The sequence below is a fragment of the Mustela erminea genome, chromosome 6 (assembly GCF_009829155.1).
Source record: "Mustela erminea isolate mMusErm1 chromosome 6, mMusErm1.Pri, whole genome shotgun sequence".
In the NCBI taxonomy this organism is placed as follows: Eukaryota; Metazoa; Chordata; class Mammalia; order Carnivora; family Mustelidae; genus Mustela; species Mustela erminea.
Genome location: NC_045619.1, coordinates 108,829,335 through 108,840,823, shown reverse-complemented (window position 1 = coordinate 108,840,823; position 11,489 = coordinate 108,829,335). Strand labels below are relative to the sequence as shown.

Here is an 11,489-nt window from a genome sequence, read left to right as displayed (position 1 = left end):
ATGTAGTGACTCATCAGTTGCATATGACATCCAGTGCTCCTTCCATCACGTGCCCTCCTTCCTGCCCATCACCCAGTTACCCTGTGCCCCACTCCCTTCCCTTCCAGCAGCCCTCCATTTGTTTTCTAGACTTAAGAGTCTCTTATGGTTTGTCTCCCTCCCTGTCTTATTTTATTTTTCCTTCCCTTCCCCTACGCTCTTCTGTTTTCTTTCTTAAATTCCACACGTGAGTGAGAGCGTATGGTATTTGTCTTTCAAGCTTACATAGTTGGTATTTCATCATCTGGAGATCTGCTTTGTTTGTTTGTTTGTTTGTTTGTTTAAGTAATCTCTACACCCAAGGAGGGAACTTGGGGCTTGAACTCATGACCCCAAGATCAAGAGTCACTTGCTACTGAGCCAGTCAGTCCCCGCTGGAGATCAGGATTTTAGCATTAATCAGAGCTGGGGGGTAGTGGGGGCCAGGCGGGCCTGGGCTGGGGGAGGGGAAGGCAACAGGGCTTTCCAAGTTGTGCCATAGGGAGAGTAGTTTGTCTTCCTTACTGATTCCACATGAGATGGAGCAGATGTTATTTGGTTCATCTTCCCCAAAGCAATTGTCAGTCCCGAGTTGGCTTCACACAACAAATACCTCAAGCATCAGGATGTCAGATAACCAATAACCTCTATTTTCCAAACTCAGCTTTGAGCATGAAAGAGTGTGAAGCGGGCTCTAAAAGGAGCTGTCACCGAGGCCCTCCCTTCCGGGCTTGTGGCGGCACACAGGCTCCTGCGGGTGTCTGAAGCTGGAGGGGTCCAGGCCTGTGTTTTTCTGTGAGTCTGGACCTAGACATGTGACTTGGGCCAGGGCCAGAGTCTGGGAAGGTCAGGTCATAGCAGGAGTTCAGGGCCCAATAGTGCTCTGCCCTAGGCGGCTATTACCTCAGCCTGTCAGAAACAGCTTGTGAGGTGGGTATGAAGGGAACCGGGCCTGAGAAGGAGGGAAAGAGTTGGATTTTTCTAAAAAAGGGTAAGCTTTGCCCTTGACCTTAGAGCAGGATAATGATGTAGTTTTGAATGTAGGGGTAAGGAAAAACGGAGGTTTTCAAAAGAACTTTCATGCTAAAGAGGATATGAAGGATAGAAGATACCAGAGGCCTTGTTTTTCTCTCTAGTGAGGCATTAACATTAAGATGGTTGGCGGCTTCCTGGAGGAACTTTATACTCTGCCTGCCTCAAGTATTTGTCAGGGGGCTGTGGGTTATAAGGACATTTAATTTGATCTACATTCAATTCTGGAAGTTAGGTTATTGATAAGAATGCTTTTTCCTTGTAAATAACTAAGACATTTATAAACTGAGGGAGACTCTGTCCTGCAGGACTGTGATCTCTATTAGTTAACCATTTGTTTGCCCTTCCCTTCGCTTTAGGGCAGCCAGAGGTGCCTGAGGAATCACACCTGTCCCACCTGCCCGTGGGGGTGGGGGAGGGTTGCAGGGTGTCAGCTTGGGCTTTGTCCTTAGCTTGCCTTCTGCTCCCTCATCAGTAAGACAGGTGTAAGACCTTCCCAGGACCAGAAGAGGAAGATCACCCGGTAAGGAGCACAGGCAGTGAAAGGGAAAGAAACCCAGCTCTTTCTGACTGGGTACAAGTGACTCATAGCTGGAAGTGGGTGTATGAGTTCACTGGGGCTGCCATAACAAGGTTCTGCAGACCTGGGGGCTTAACAGAAACCAGCTTTCTCCCAATTCTGGAGGCCGGAAGTCTAAGATCAAGGTATTGGCTGGGTTGGTTCTTCTGAGCCCTCTCTCCTTGGTTTGTAGACAGCTGCCGTCTCTCTGTGTCTCCATATGGTCCCCCCTCTGTGGGCGTCCATGTCCCAATTTCTTCCCATAAGGATATCAGTCATATTGGATTAGGGCCTATACCACTGGCCTTGTTTAACCCTAACTACCTTTTTAAAGAGCTTGTCTCCAAAAACACTCATACTATGAGGGACTAGGAGATTAGAGCTTCAACATGGGAATTTGAGGACACAATTAGCCCATAACAATGGGTTTCAGAAATAACCATTTCAAACAGCATTCCTTCAAGACATCTTTGAAAATGTCATCCTCTTTCTGTGCAATAAAGGGAACTTAGGAAGGGGGTTGGGGGTTCATAGAAGGAAGGGCCCAGCAGCCGGAAGCAACAGTGAGAAACCTCAGGGAAAACGAAACTGAAGTCAGACTGCTTAGCTTCCTACACCCTTTCAGTCAAAACCTCACTGGGTGTTGTGTGTGGTTTGTTTGTTTGTTTTAAGTTTTATTTATTTATTTGAGAGCGAGGGAGAGAGCACAAGCAGGGGGAGGGGCAAAGAGAGGGAAGGAAAGGCAAAAACAGGGGGAGCATCATTCTCTCTTGTTTATTTGTGAATTTACAGTTTCATTTTTTAATTAAGGTATCATTTTTTGTATGGTGAAATTCACCTGTTAGTGTGGAATTCTATGAATTTTGACAAAAGTATACAGTCGTGTAACAACCACCACAATGAGGACATAGAAATAGTCCATCATTCCTGTCTTCCCTTAGAGTCCCTCCCCTCCAGTGTCTGGCAGCCACTGCTGTTTTCTGACCCTATAGACTTATCTTTGTGAGAAGCATCATATTCTCTTAATTACTAAACAATGCTGACAGACTTTATTTTTTAAAAAAAGACTTTATTTATTTATTTGACAGAGAGAGACACAGCGAGAGAGGGAACACAAGCAGGGGGAGTGGGAGAGGATGAAGCAGGCTTCCTGCCGAGAAGGGGGGCTCGATCCCAGGAACTTGGGATCATAACCAGAACAGAAGGCAGACATCGAACAACTGAGCTACCCAGGTGCCCCAATGATGACAGATTTTAAAGCCCAAAACATAACAGAAGCAGCAAATTAGAACTGGGGGATTGAAATAGAGAGAAGCAAGCCTGATTGCAAGAAGCTAAAAAGGAGACACAAAGAATTTGGGGGCCAATTGGCATAGATTCCCCTGCAGGACAAAGTCAGTGACCCCCACAGTGTTTAGGGTAAGACACCCAACACCTCACCCAGCCTGCCCCCAAGTCTCCCTGCTGTCACCCTGTCCCTGCCGTGCACCAGCTACGTGGGGCTCCTTCCCACGGTGGCACACCTGCTGTAGATGCTTCCCATGTGCGCAGTGCTGTGCCTCCTTCTGTCACATCTGCTCCCCTTTTTTTGACACTCAGGCATCAGAGGACCTAGCTCATGAGCCGCCCATCACTCACCTGCCCTCGTCCTGTATAGTCTTCTGCACAACACCTAACACCACCTGAGGTTTATCTTGTCAACATAGTTATTCCATTGTTGAGGACCCATGAGTACCAAGCACTGTTTTAGGGACCAAGACAAGATCATGAATAAAACAAGTCTCTGTCCTCCTTGTGGAGATTATTTCCCAGTGAGGGGAGACAGTCCAACACAAACAAAGAATTATAGAATATTTCAGGTCGTGATAGGCGTTGTGGAGGAAAGGAAGCCAGGTCCAGGGAAAACACAGAGGCCATTGGGGCTGAGGCAGAATAATAAGGCGACAGTGGTAGGATTTGAGCTTAAAGAGGGTGCAGGTCATATAGGACTTTGTAGGCTATTGAAAAGGCTTTGGGAAACCATCAAGGACTTTAAAGAGCAGAGGGACACCATCTGACCTTTTATAAGAGGAGGATGAATATAGGGAGCCCCTATTAGGAGGCTATTGCAATAATAGGGGGAGAGGGTGGCACGGACCAGGGGGCTTGTGGTGCAGGGGTGAGCCACAGGGGTTCGTGGAGCTGCGGGGATGTTCACAGGCTGCTGGTGGAAGTGCAACATGGTACATCCACTTCGAAAAACTGGCTGTTGGTAGTAAAGTTGAAGAGTCCTCACCCTGTGACCCAGCAGTGCCGCCCCTGAGTATTATACTCAAGAGAAGTGAAAACATATGTACACAAAAAGATTTGAAGAAGAATGTTCATAGCAGCACTGCTATGGCCACCATATTTGGGGATGCATGGATCAGTGAGGAGACATCTTCTGGAGAGGGAACACAGGAGTGCTGCCCAGAGCCAGAGTGGGGGTCTCACAGCATATGCTTGGGAAGGTGACTGGGGGCGTGGAAAAAATGAAATCATGTTTAGAGTCTGTTGAGGGAAACAGAGAAATGTGTCATCCATTATTCAAAAATAATGTCATCCATTATTTTAGAAGTGCTGAGCAATCAAGAGAGTTGAGTAGTGTTGAGATGGGAAGGATTACTAGTTATTTGCATCTGTTAGAAGTTAAACAACTCTAGGAGTTGTTTGAGCACCTCAAGAAGACATTTGAGCCTGGGAACTGCTCCTTGGGGAGCATTAGCTAGCCTGGTTGGTCCATATACAGTACCAGAAACACATTTACAGTCCTAGAAATGTATTGGTGCCAGATGTGACTTATAGCTTGGGTTGCCCTGCCTCTGCTGCCTTAATGAAGAGTGTCTGTCCTGGGCGCAGCACACAGCCTTTGCCCCTTCTGACCCCAGAAGGCACTGTATCTACCACCTCATGTCTTTTGTACTCTGATCTCAGGCATCCTGTGCCCTCTTCAAAGAGGTCATCGTGGGAGGAAATATATTTATTGGAGTGAACTCGTTCTTGCTCAAAATTTCTCGATTGTCTACTTTGACACCTCCTCACAGTCTGGTTAAGCTGCACACAAAACCCAGAAATTTCATTTACAGGTAGGTGCAAGTTAAGGTTGGACATTCTTGAAGTAGGAATTGGTATGTTTCATCCTTCCTTTGAAGAATTGTGAAATTAACCTATCTTGCTTTGGCTGCCAGAAACCTCCCAGACAACCCCTTTGCAAAATATTATTTGCTGTTTATACTCTAATCACTTGGAGATGCAGCTCTGATAAAGAAATAAACTTGAAATACAGATACTGTTGCTTAAATTTAACAAACCATTCCATGATGTGATTTTCATTAAATCGTTTTTAGTCATTGTAAAATTAATGCCGCCTTCCTTCTAGAAAAATTGGAAAATACAAAAAAATGAAAAGTAAAACAAAACCAAAAACAAGCCTGGGGCGCCTGGGTGGCTCAGTGGGTTAAGCTGCTGCCTTTGGCTCAGGTCATGATCTCAGGGTCCTAGGATCGAGTCCCGCATTGGGCTCTCTGCTCAGCAGGGAGCCTGCTTCCCTCTCTTTCTCTCTGCCTACTTGTGATCTCTGTCTGTCAAACAAACAAACAAACAAAAAAAACAAACCCAAAACCATTGTGATTTTTATTATTTTAATGTAAGCTTGTGATGATTTTTGGTTGTATTTACTTCTAATCTTTTCCTTCTTTAAAATTGTTTCTAGGGACACGTGGGTGGCTCAATCGGTTAAGCACCTGGCTTCAGTTCTGGTCGTTATCCCAGGGTCCTGGGTTTGAGCTCCATATGGGGCTCCCTCCTGGTTCAGCTGAGAACCTGCTTCTTCCTCTCCCCCTCCCCCTCCCCGTGCTTTTCTTTCTCTCTCACATGCTCTCTCTCTCTCTCAAATAATTAAATCTTAAAAAATAAAATTCAATTTATACTACTCTGTTCGGGTGTAGCAACTTCCATGGTCCTATTTGTTCTCTCTTGATTTCCATAAAGTTGTTTTCCTGATTGTTTCTCTTTTGTTGGAGTCACGTGTTTCTCCTCTGGCTGTGCAGTTGCGGGGCTCTCTGGGCACATGCACTGGCGAATGGCTTCGGAAGATTATTCCTGGGAATCACCACCCCAGGCTGTTCCAAGAACAGCTCGTGAGGATTCTGAAAGCCCTTCCAAGCAAGGAACATTTTGAACAATTCCCTGCGTCGCCGGAATGGGCGCCCAACCTCCCCAGATGGCCACCTTGATAGACCACGGTTTGTGGGTGGAAGTCCGCTGTATCCTCGGCTGCTCCGGCAGGTGGGGGTGGGGGTGTCGCGGCCGCTAGGCTGCTCTTGGGGGCGGGGCCCACCCCCAGGAGCAGCCTGCTGTGCTGAGCCGGGAGTTTCCCGGTAGGCGCCGGCGACTGACGGGCCGGGGGCGGGGCCGGTCCCGGCGGGCGGGAAATAAAGGAAGTACGAGCGCGGCGGCTGCGTACTTCGCGCGCCTCGGGGACTTTGCCTCCAGTCCGCCTAGCCCGGCTCTCGGTTCCCGGCTGCCAGCTCCCGGCGCCCGGCTCCCGGCGCCCAGCGCCCCTCGCTGCCGGTCTCTCGGCTTGCTGCCTCGGCCGCTGGGTCGGTGAGTAGCCCCCAGCTGCCCGCGCGGCCGTCTGCGCTGAGCTGCAAGTTCAGGAGCCCCTGTCTGCCCGGCGCGGGGCTGGCTTAGCGCTCGCTGCCGGCCCCACCGTCCCAAACACAGCCCCGGACCGCCTATTCCTGTGGGGCCGGACGGCGGGCGGGGAGGCGCCGCTGCCAGGTGCCACCCGGCCCGGAGCGCCCCATGGGCCCCGAAGGCCGGCAGCCCGCGACCCCACGCTTGGAGCCTGCCGGCCCTCGGCTCCCGGCGTCGAGGCAGCCTTTCACCCTGCCCCCCCGTCCGCCTGGACCCCTCCCTCGGTCCGCGCGGCCCACACACCGCCGGAAGGGCTCCCCCCCTCGGAGGAAGGACACTTGGGGACCCCGGGGAGCGGGAGCGGGCCGGCGCAGGGCTCCGGGATTCTCTTGGGTAGGCTAGAGAAGGCTTTATCGTCCCCTCTCTGAGCGAGTCTTCGGGTTTGGCCGGCGGCTTGTGGGGCCTCGGCCGGGGTGCGGTGGAGGGGCTGGTGGGTGAGGACTGAAGACATCCCCCGCCCCCGGGTGGGTGGGCGGTTTGCAGTGCGATTTGCGGCTGCCTGGTCCAACCTCTGAGATGAGAAACCCGAACGATCGGGTTCAGGTCCCCATCTGTTCAGCACCAGATCCGGAACCTAAATCCAGACGCAGACCTTGGGCTCTGGTCTCGGGCACTTTTCTCTGTTTTACCCCTGCCTCAGTGTGGCCAAAGAGCCTGTCTTAGAACTGTTAGAAATTACACGCATGTACTGGCTGGTGGTAGAAGTTTATTTGTTGAATGACTTTGTAACCCCAGGGGACCCTGGGAGAGCCCTAAGGCCCTCAGCTACCAAGTGGCTGGTCTGGCAGGGGTTTTTCTGGGGTCGAGGAGGGACAGTGGTGGTGACAGTGAGGATGAGTTTGAGGAACACAGGTAAGGCGCCTTTTGGGATTGGATTGGTCTGGAAAGGATTGAGGAGCAGGATGGGAAACCCAGTACAGAGTGCACCCAACTTCTCAGGCGACTGCCTAATTCCACTGCCAAGCCTGCCTGCCCTTCCTGCAAATCTTATCTGGCTGCCAAAGTCTCACTTGGTGGTATCTCAGCTGGTCTCTTTCTATAGAAGGGAGCTGGGGGAAGGTGCTGAAGGATGTGGTTTGTCCACATTCCATCTCCACCCATCTGGGGCAAGTAGCAGGCTCTGAGTTGGGGAAGGCTGTCCTAGGCCTTAGTCTGTGCCATCTTTTTTTTTTTTTTTTTTTTTTTAAAGATTTTATTTATTTATTTGACAGAGAGCTCGTGACTGCATGTGTGCAAGCACAACCAGGGGGAACGACAGAGGGAGAAGGAGAAGCGGGCTCCCCACAGAGCAGGGAGCCTAATGTGGGGCTCAGTGATGTGGGGCTCAATCCCATGACCTGAACAGACACTCAAAGGACTGAGCCACTTAGGCACCCCTGGTCTGTGCCATCTTGACCCAGACCTTGAACCTGAGAGGCCGCTAGAAGTCTTCAGTGACTGTTCCTGGTTTTGGAGCTAGAAGGAAAGTAGGAAGGGGACTTCTGGTTTTAAAAGTTTAGGTGGGGGACGCCTGGGTGGCTCAGTTGGTTAAGCTGCTGCCTTCGGCTCGAGTCATGATCCCAGAGTCCTGGGATCGAGTCCCACATCCGGCTCCTTGCTCAGCTGGGAGCCTGCTTCTCCCTCTCCCTCTGCCTGCTGCTCCTCCTGCTAGTGCTCTCTCTGTGTGTCAAATAAATAAAAAAGTTTAGGTGGGCAGAGCTCTAGGAAGGCCTTGTTGGGAAGGGGGTAGGGTATGTTGCAGGGCATTGTGTGTGTTCTGTCCCTCCTGCCCAGCGAGAGAAGAGGTGCAGGGTGGGCACCCTCAGGAGGCCTGGTGGAGGACTTCACAGGTGGGGTTTAAAGGCAGCCTTCTCACGGGCTTCCTTGAGCACTGAGGTGCCCAGTGCCCATGCTGTGCTGGGCATGGGGGCGGTGTGGTTCGTGAGGGACAAGGTGCTGTCTCATGGGAATGGAGACATAAACTGGCTACTGTCCTACATCAGGATGCAGGCTTTGGTATATTTGTTGCAAAGAGCTTTGGTAACATGGGGTGGGTTGCTGTTAGCTTTGTCTGAAGAGGTTGGGCCATCTGAAGGGGACTCTGAAGAATAAATAGGATCTTGCCAGTTGAATAAGGTGGGAAAGTGCACTCAGGGCAGTGCAGGAATGCTGGGGTAGGGGTGCCTAGGTGGGAAGGGGCATTGCATGCCCTCCTCTGAGGCCTTGCACAGGGAAGCTCACAGCCTTAGCCAACCTGAGGAGACTCATTGGAGGAACTGCTGGTTTTACTCATTGCAAATGAGAATGGCCTGTCAGGAGTGCTGAGGCTATATGGAGGAGCAAGTCGTTGGATGATGGAGCTTTCCAGGGCAGGAGTGTTGGCTTGCAGAAGGTCAGTGAATGACAGTTGGGCTGTTCTCTTCTTCTCTAGTGTAAGGGACTGTGATAGGATGTTGCCATCATGATCAAGGACTGTGTGTTCCTTGGTGGGTAGTACCCAGCATGCTGGCTCTGGATTCTCAGCTCCTGAGAAGACTCACTCTAGAGCTGTGGCTATTGGAAGTCCTTTCTGTGCTTGTACCTCTGCTGACCATTTGTCAGTCTGGGGTTTTGGAGGGCAGTGCTGCTCTGGATGCCCCCTGAGGCTAGCTACCCACCCTACTGGGACTCCTATGCATAGGATCCCATTAGCAGTACCTTGGCTGCCACACCTGGCTGGTCACCCCTAGGTTATCCGTGTTCTTGCCCAAAGCCACTGAGGGGTCTGAAAAAGACAGCTAATTGAGGATGGTGATAACATATAGATAGAGCTCACTGTGGGCCTGATACACACATGAATAACTTCAGGTGTATTAGTTAGCTCATTTGGACATCACAGTAATCAGAAGCAAGAGTATCATCCTTACTCTTCAGTTGGGGAAACTGAGGCATGAAGTGATTAAGTAACTCGCCCAGGGTCACAGCCGAGGAAGTCAGACCCCAGAGTCCCAGCTCCAAGTGTTACATTGCACTGCCTGGATTTTCAGGTTACTCACTAGCCCATTTTCCAAATTCAGCCCATCCATCTCTGCCCCTCTACACTGGTTAGACGTGAAGGGGCAAGGAGCAGAGAGAATGGCTGTGGCCTTTCTGTGGACTTCCCTCCCCTGCAGGCAGCTAGTGATGTGTGTGGGACAGGATGAAGCTTCAGGGAGCAGGGCCATGGACCCGCCGGGTGGGATTTAGCCCCACAGGTTCCCCAGCCTCCCAACACTGTGGCCCAGTCCTTTCCTCACCTTCCCTCGCTCTTCTCTCCCTGCCTGCAAAGGTCAAAATGGGAGAGTTTCAGATGAAAGGTTGACTCCATGATCCGGATGAACCATAAAGCAACCATGGAATGGAAATTGTAGTTGGCTTTTTGTGTCCAGAGTCCTAGAAGCCACCAACTTAGAAAATGAGGAAGTGGTTTGTTTTAAACTAACCTCTCCTCTTGGTAATCCTATCTGTTGGTGTTGGATGTTGGAGACAGGTGCTAGGTGGTGGAGTTTTTGAGCCCCTCTGAGTCATAGACCAGGTTTAAAAGGGGGTGGTTGCGTTCAGACACCCAGAGTGGTAGGACTTAAACTGCCCTGTGGGGCCTGGTAGACTGCCCTTGTGGAAGGATGTGGGGCTGCCACCATGTGAAGAGAGGCGTGCCTCCTGGGTCCAGGGTGTCAGGATCACCATGGAGATCCTGGCAAGGCTTCGAGCCTGAGCTTCTGCCTGGTCTGAACGGGCTCCCGAGTCCGTGCTTAATAAGCTCCCGCCAAGCGGCTGGCTGTGAAGACCAGCAGGGCGGGTCAGCAGTTGCCTTATATGCTCCTGTGCTTAACAAAGTGCCTTTCTTCAGATTTAGGAAAGTGAGTACTGTGTTCTGGTCTGGTGTGGGCCAGTCTTTGGAATGTGAATGTAGCCTAGTGTGGTGGGTGGGGGGGTCTGAGCTTTTATCTGAGGCCAGCAATGATGATGCTGTTTTTCTGTCAGTGGGCATCTATGTGTCTGTAGTTGGTTTCCTTTGCGTAACTATCTCAATTCTCACCGGAATTCTGGGAAATGCTGCAGTTGTGAAACATCAGTGATGGGGTGTTTCTCACGTATATGCTCATATTTAGACAAATGTTCGGGTGGTCGTGGCCCTGGGTCTAGGGCTGGGCCATGTCCCAGGAGCTTGGGCTTGGATCTCCACACCCTCATGCACAGCACCCCCCCAAACACACACCCACTCCCCCACCAAGCTAGAGTGAAGGGTAAGAATGTCACTAGGCTTGGAGTGCCCTTTTTACAAAAGGGAAAGTGAGGTCACATGGCAGGTTGAAAGCCAGCTGTGACCCGGGTCATGCACAGAGGTCACTAGAGAGGATCCCTCTGTGGTCTGGGAATGCATGAGCCTCTTAAATGCTGCCGGGTCCTAGGGACTTAGGGAGTTTGGGACTTTTCTGGGCTTTTCATCTGTCTTTCCAGGGAGAGCCAGCTGAAGTCTGGGGGACTAGTGTTCAACTAGGGCTTGGGAGATATGACAGGAATAAGGGAGCAGAGGAAGAGGTAATAGATGGGGTGTGGGTTGGGGAGAGGGCCAGCTGGGTAAATGAGTCACAGCACCAGCAGCCCCTCTCAGCACTAGCGAGGGTATTATTTATAATGGGTCACCATCTGGGAAGTCCGATCCTGATGGGAAGAGCTGGGAGGGGCTTCTGCACCAGCAGGCAGCTCCTTGGAGATAGAAAGGAGGAAGCCACCTCTGGGGAATCGTTAGCTGTGGGTGCTGACTTCTGGTGAGGGTGGGCACTGTGTTTGGGACTGCCCCTTCACAACCTTCTGGGCCCAGCCTCCTCTGTATGTATGGTAGTGGGGGTGGGGAGGGAGCAGAAGACCAAGGTGAGGCTCAGCACCCCCCAGGGACCATGTAATCAATGCAGGCCCTGCTATCATAGAGGAGGTAAAGGACCCTTGACTGGAACCTCTTCCAAACTTTCCAGCAGGTGTGGCCCCCCCCCCCCCCCCCCCGCCCCGTGTCCTGGAGAGAGGGTAGGGTTAGGGTTGTGAGGCCATTGGGTTGGTGGGCTGGGAGGCCCCTGGGTCTGGGTGACAGCAGGCCTTGAGGAGAATGCCTCTCTAGCCCATCATACTTTCGTTGTCCCCCAAATTCCCCACTGTTAGACCAGCTGGC

The 11,489-nt window shown here is 51.4% G+C and overlaps 1 protein-coding gene and 1 long non-coding RNA gene across 2 annotated transcripts in view; both read left to right on the top strand.

The window, feature by feature from the left end:
• Positions 1 to 1,672: 1,672 nt before the first annotated feature.
• Positions 1,673 to 5,460, top strand: LOC116592554. The gene is made up of 3 exons (XR_004286518.1): positions 1,673 to 1,755; positions 4,562 to 4,713; positions 5,340 to 5,460. It is a non-coding gene; the product is annotated as an uncharacterized LOC116592554 (long non-coding RNA).
• Positions 5,461 to 6,060: 600 nt separating this feature from the next.
• Positions 6,061 to 11,489, top strand: part of BID (BH3 interacting domain death agonist) — a 47,672-nt gene continuing 42,243 nt past the window's right edge. The window contains exon 1 of the mRNA XM_032349268.1: positions 6,061 to 6,232. The gene's annotated coding sequence lies outside the window, so the exon portion shown is untranslated. The remainder of the gene's footprint in view (positions 6,233 to 11,489) is intronic.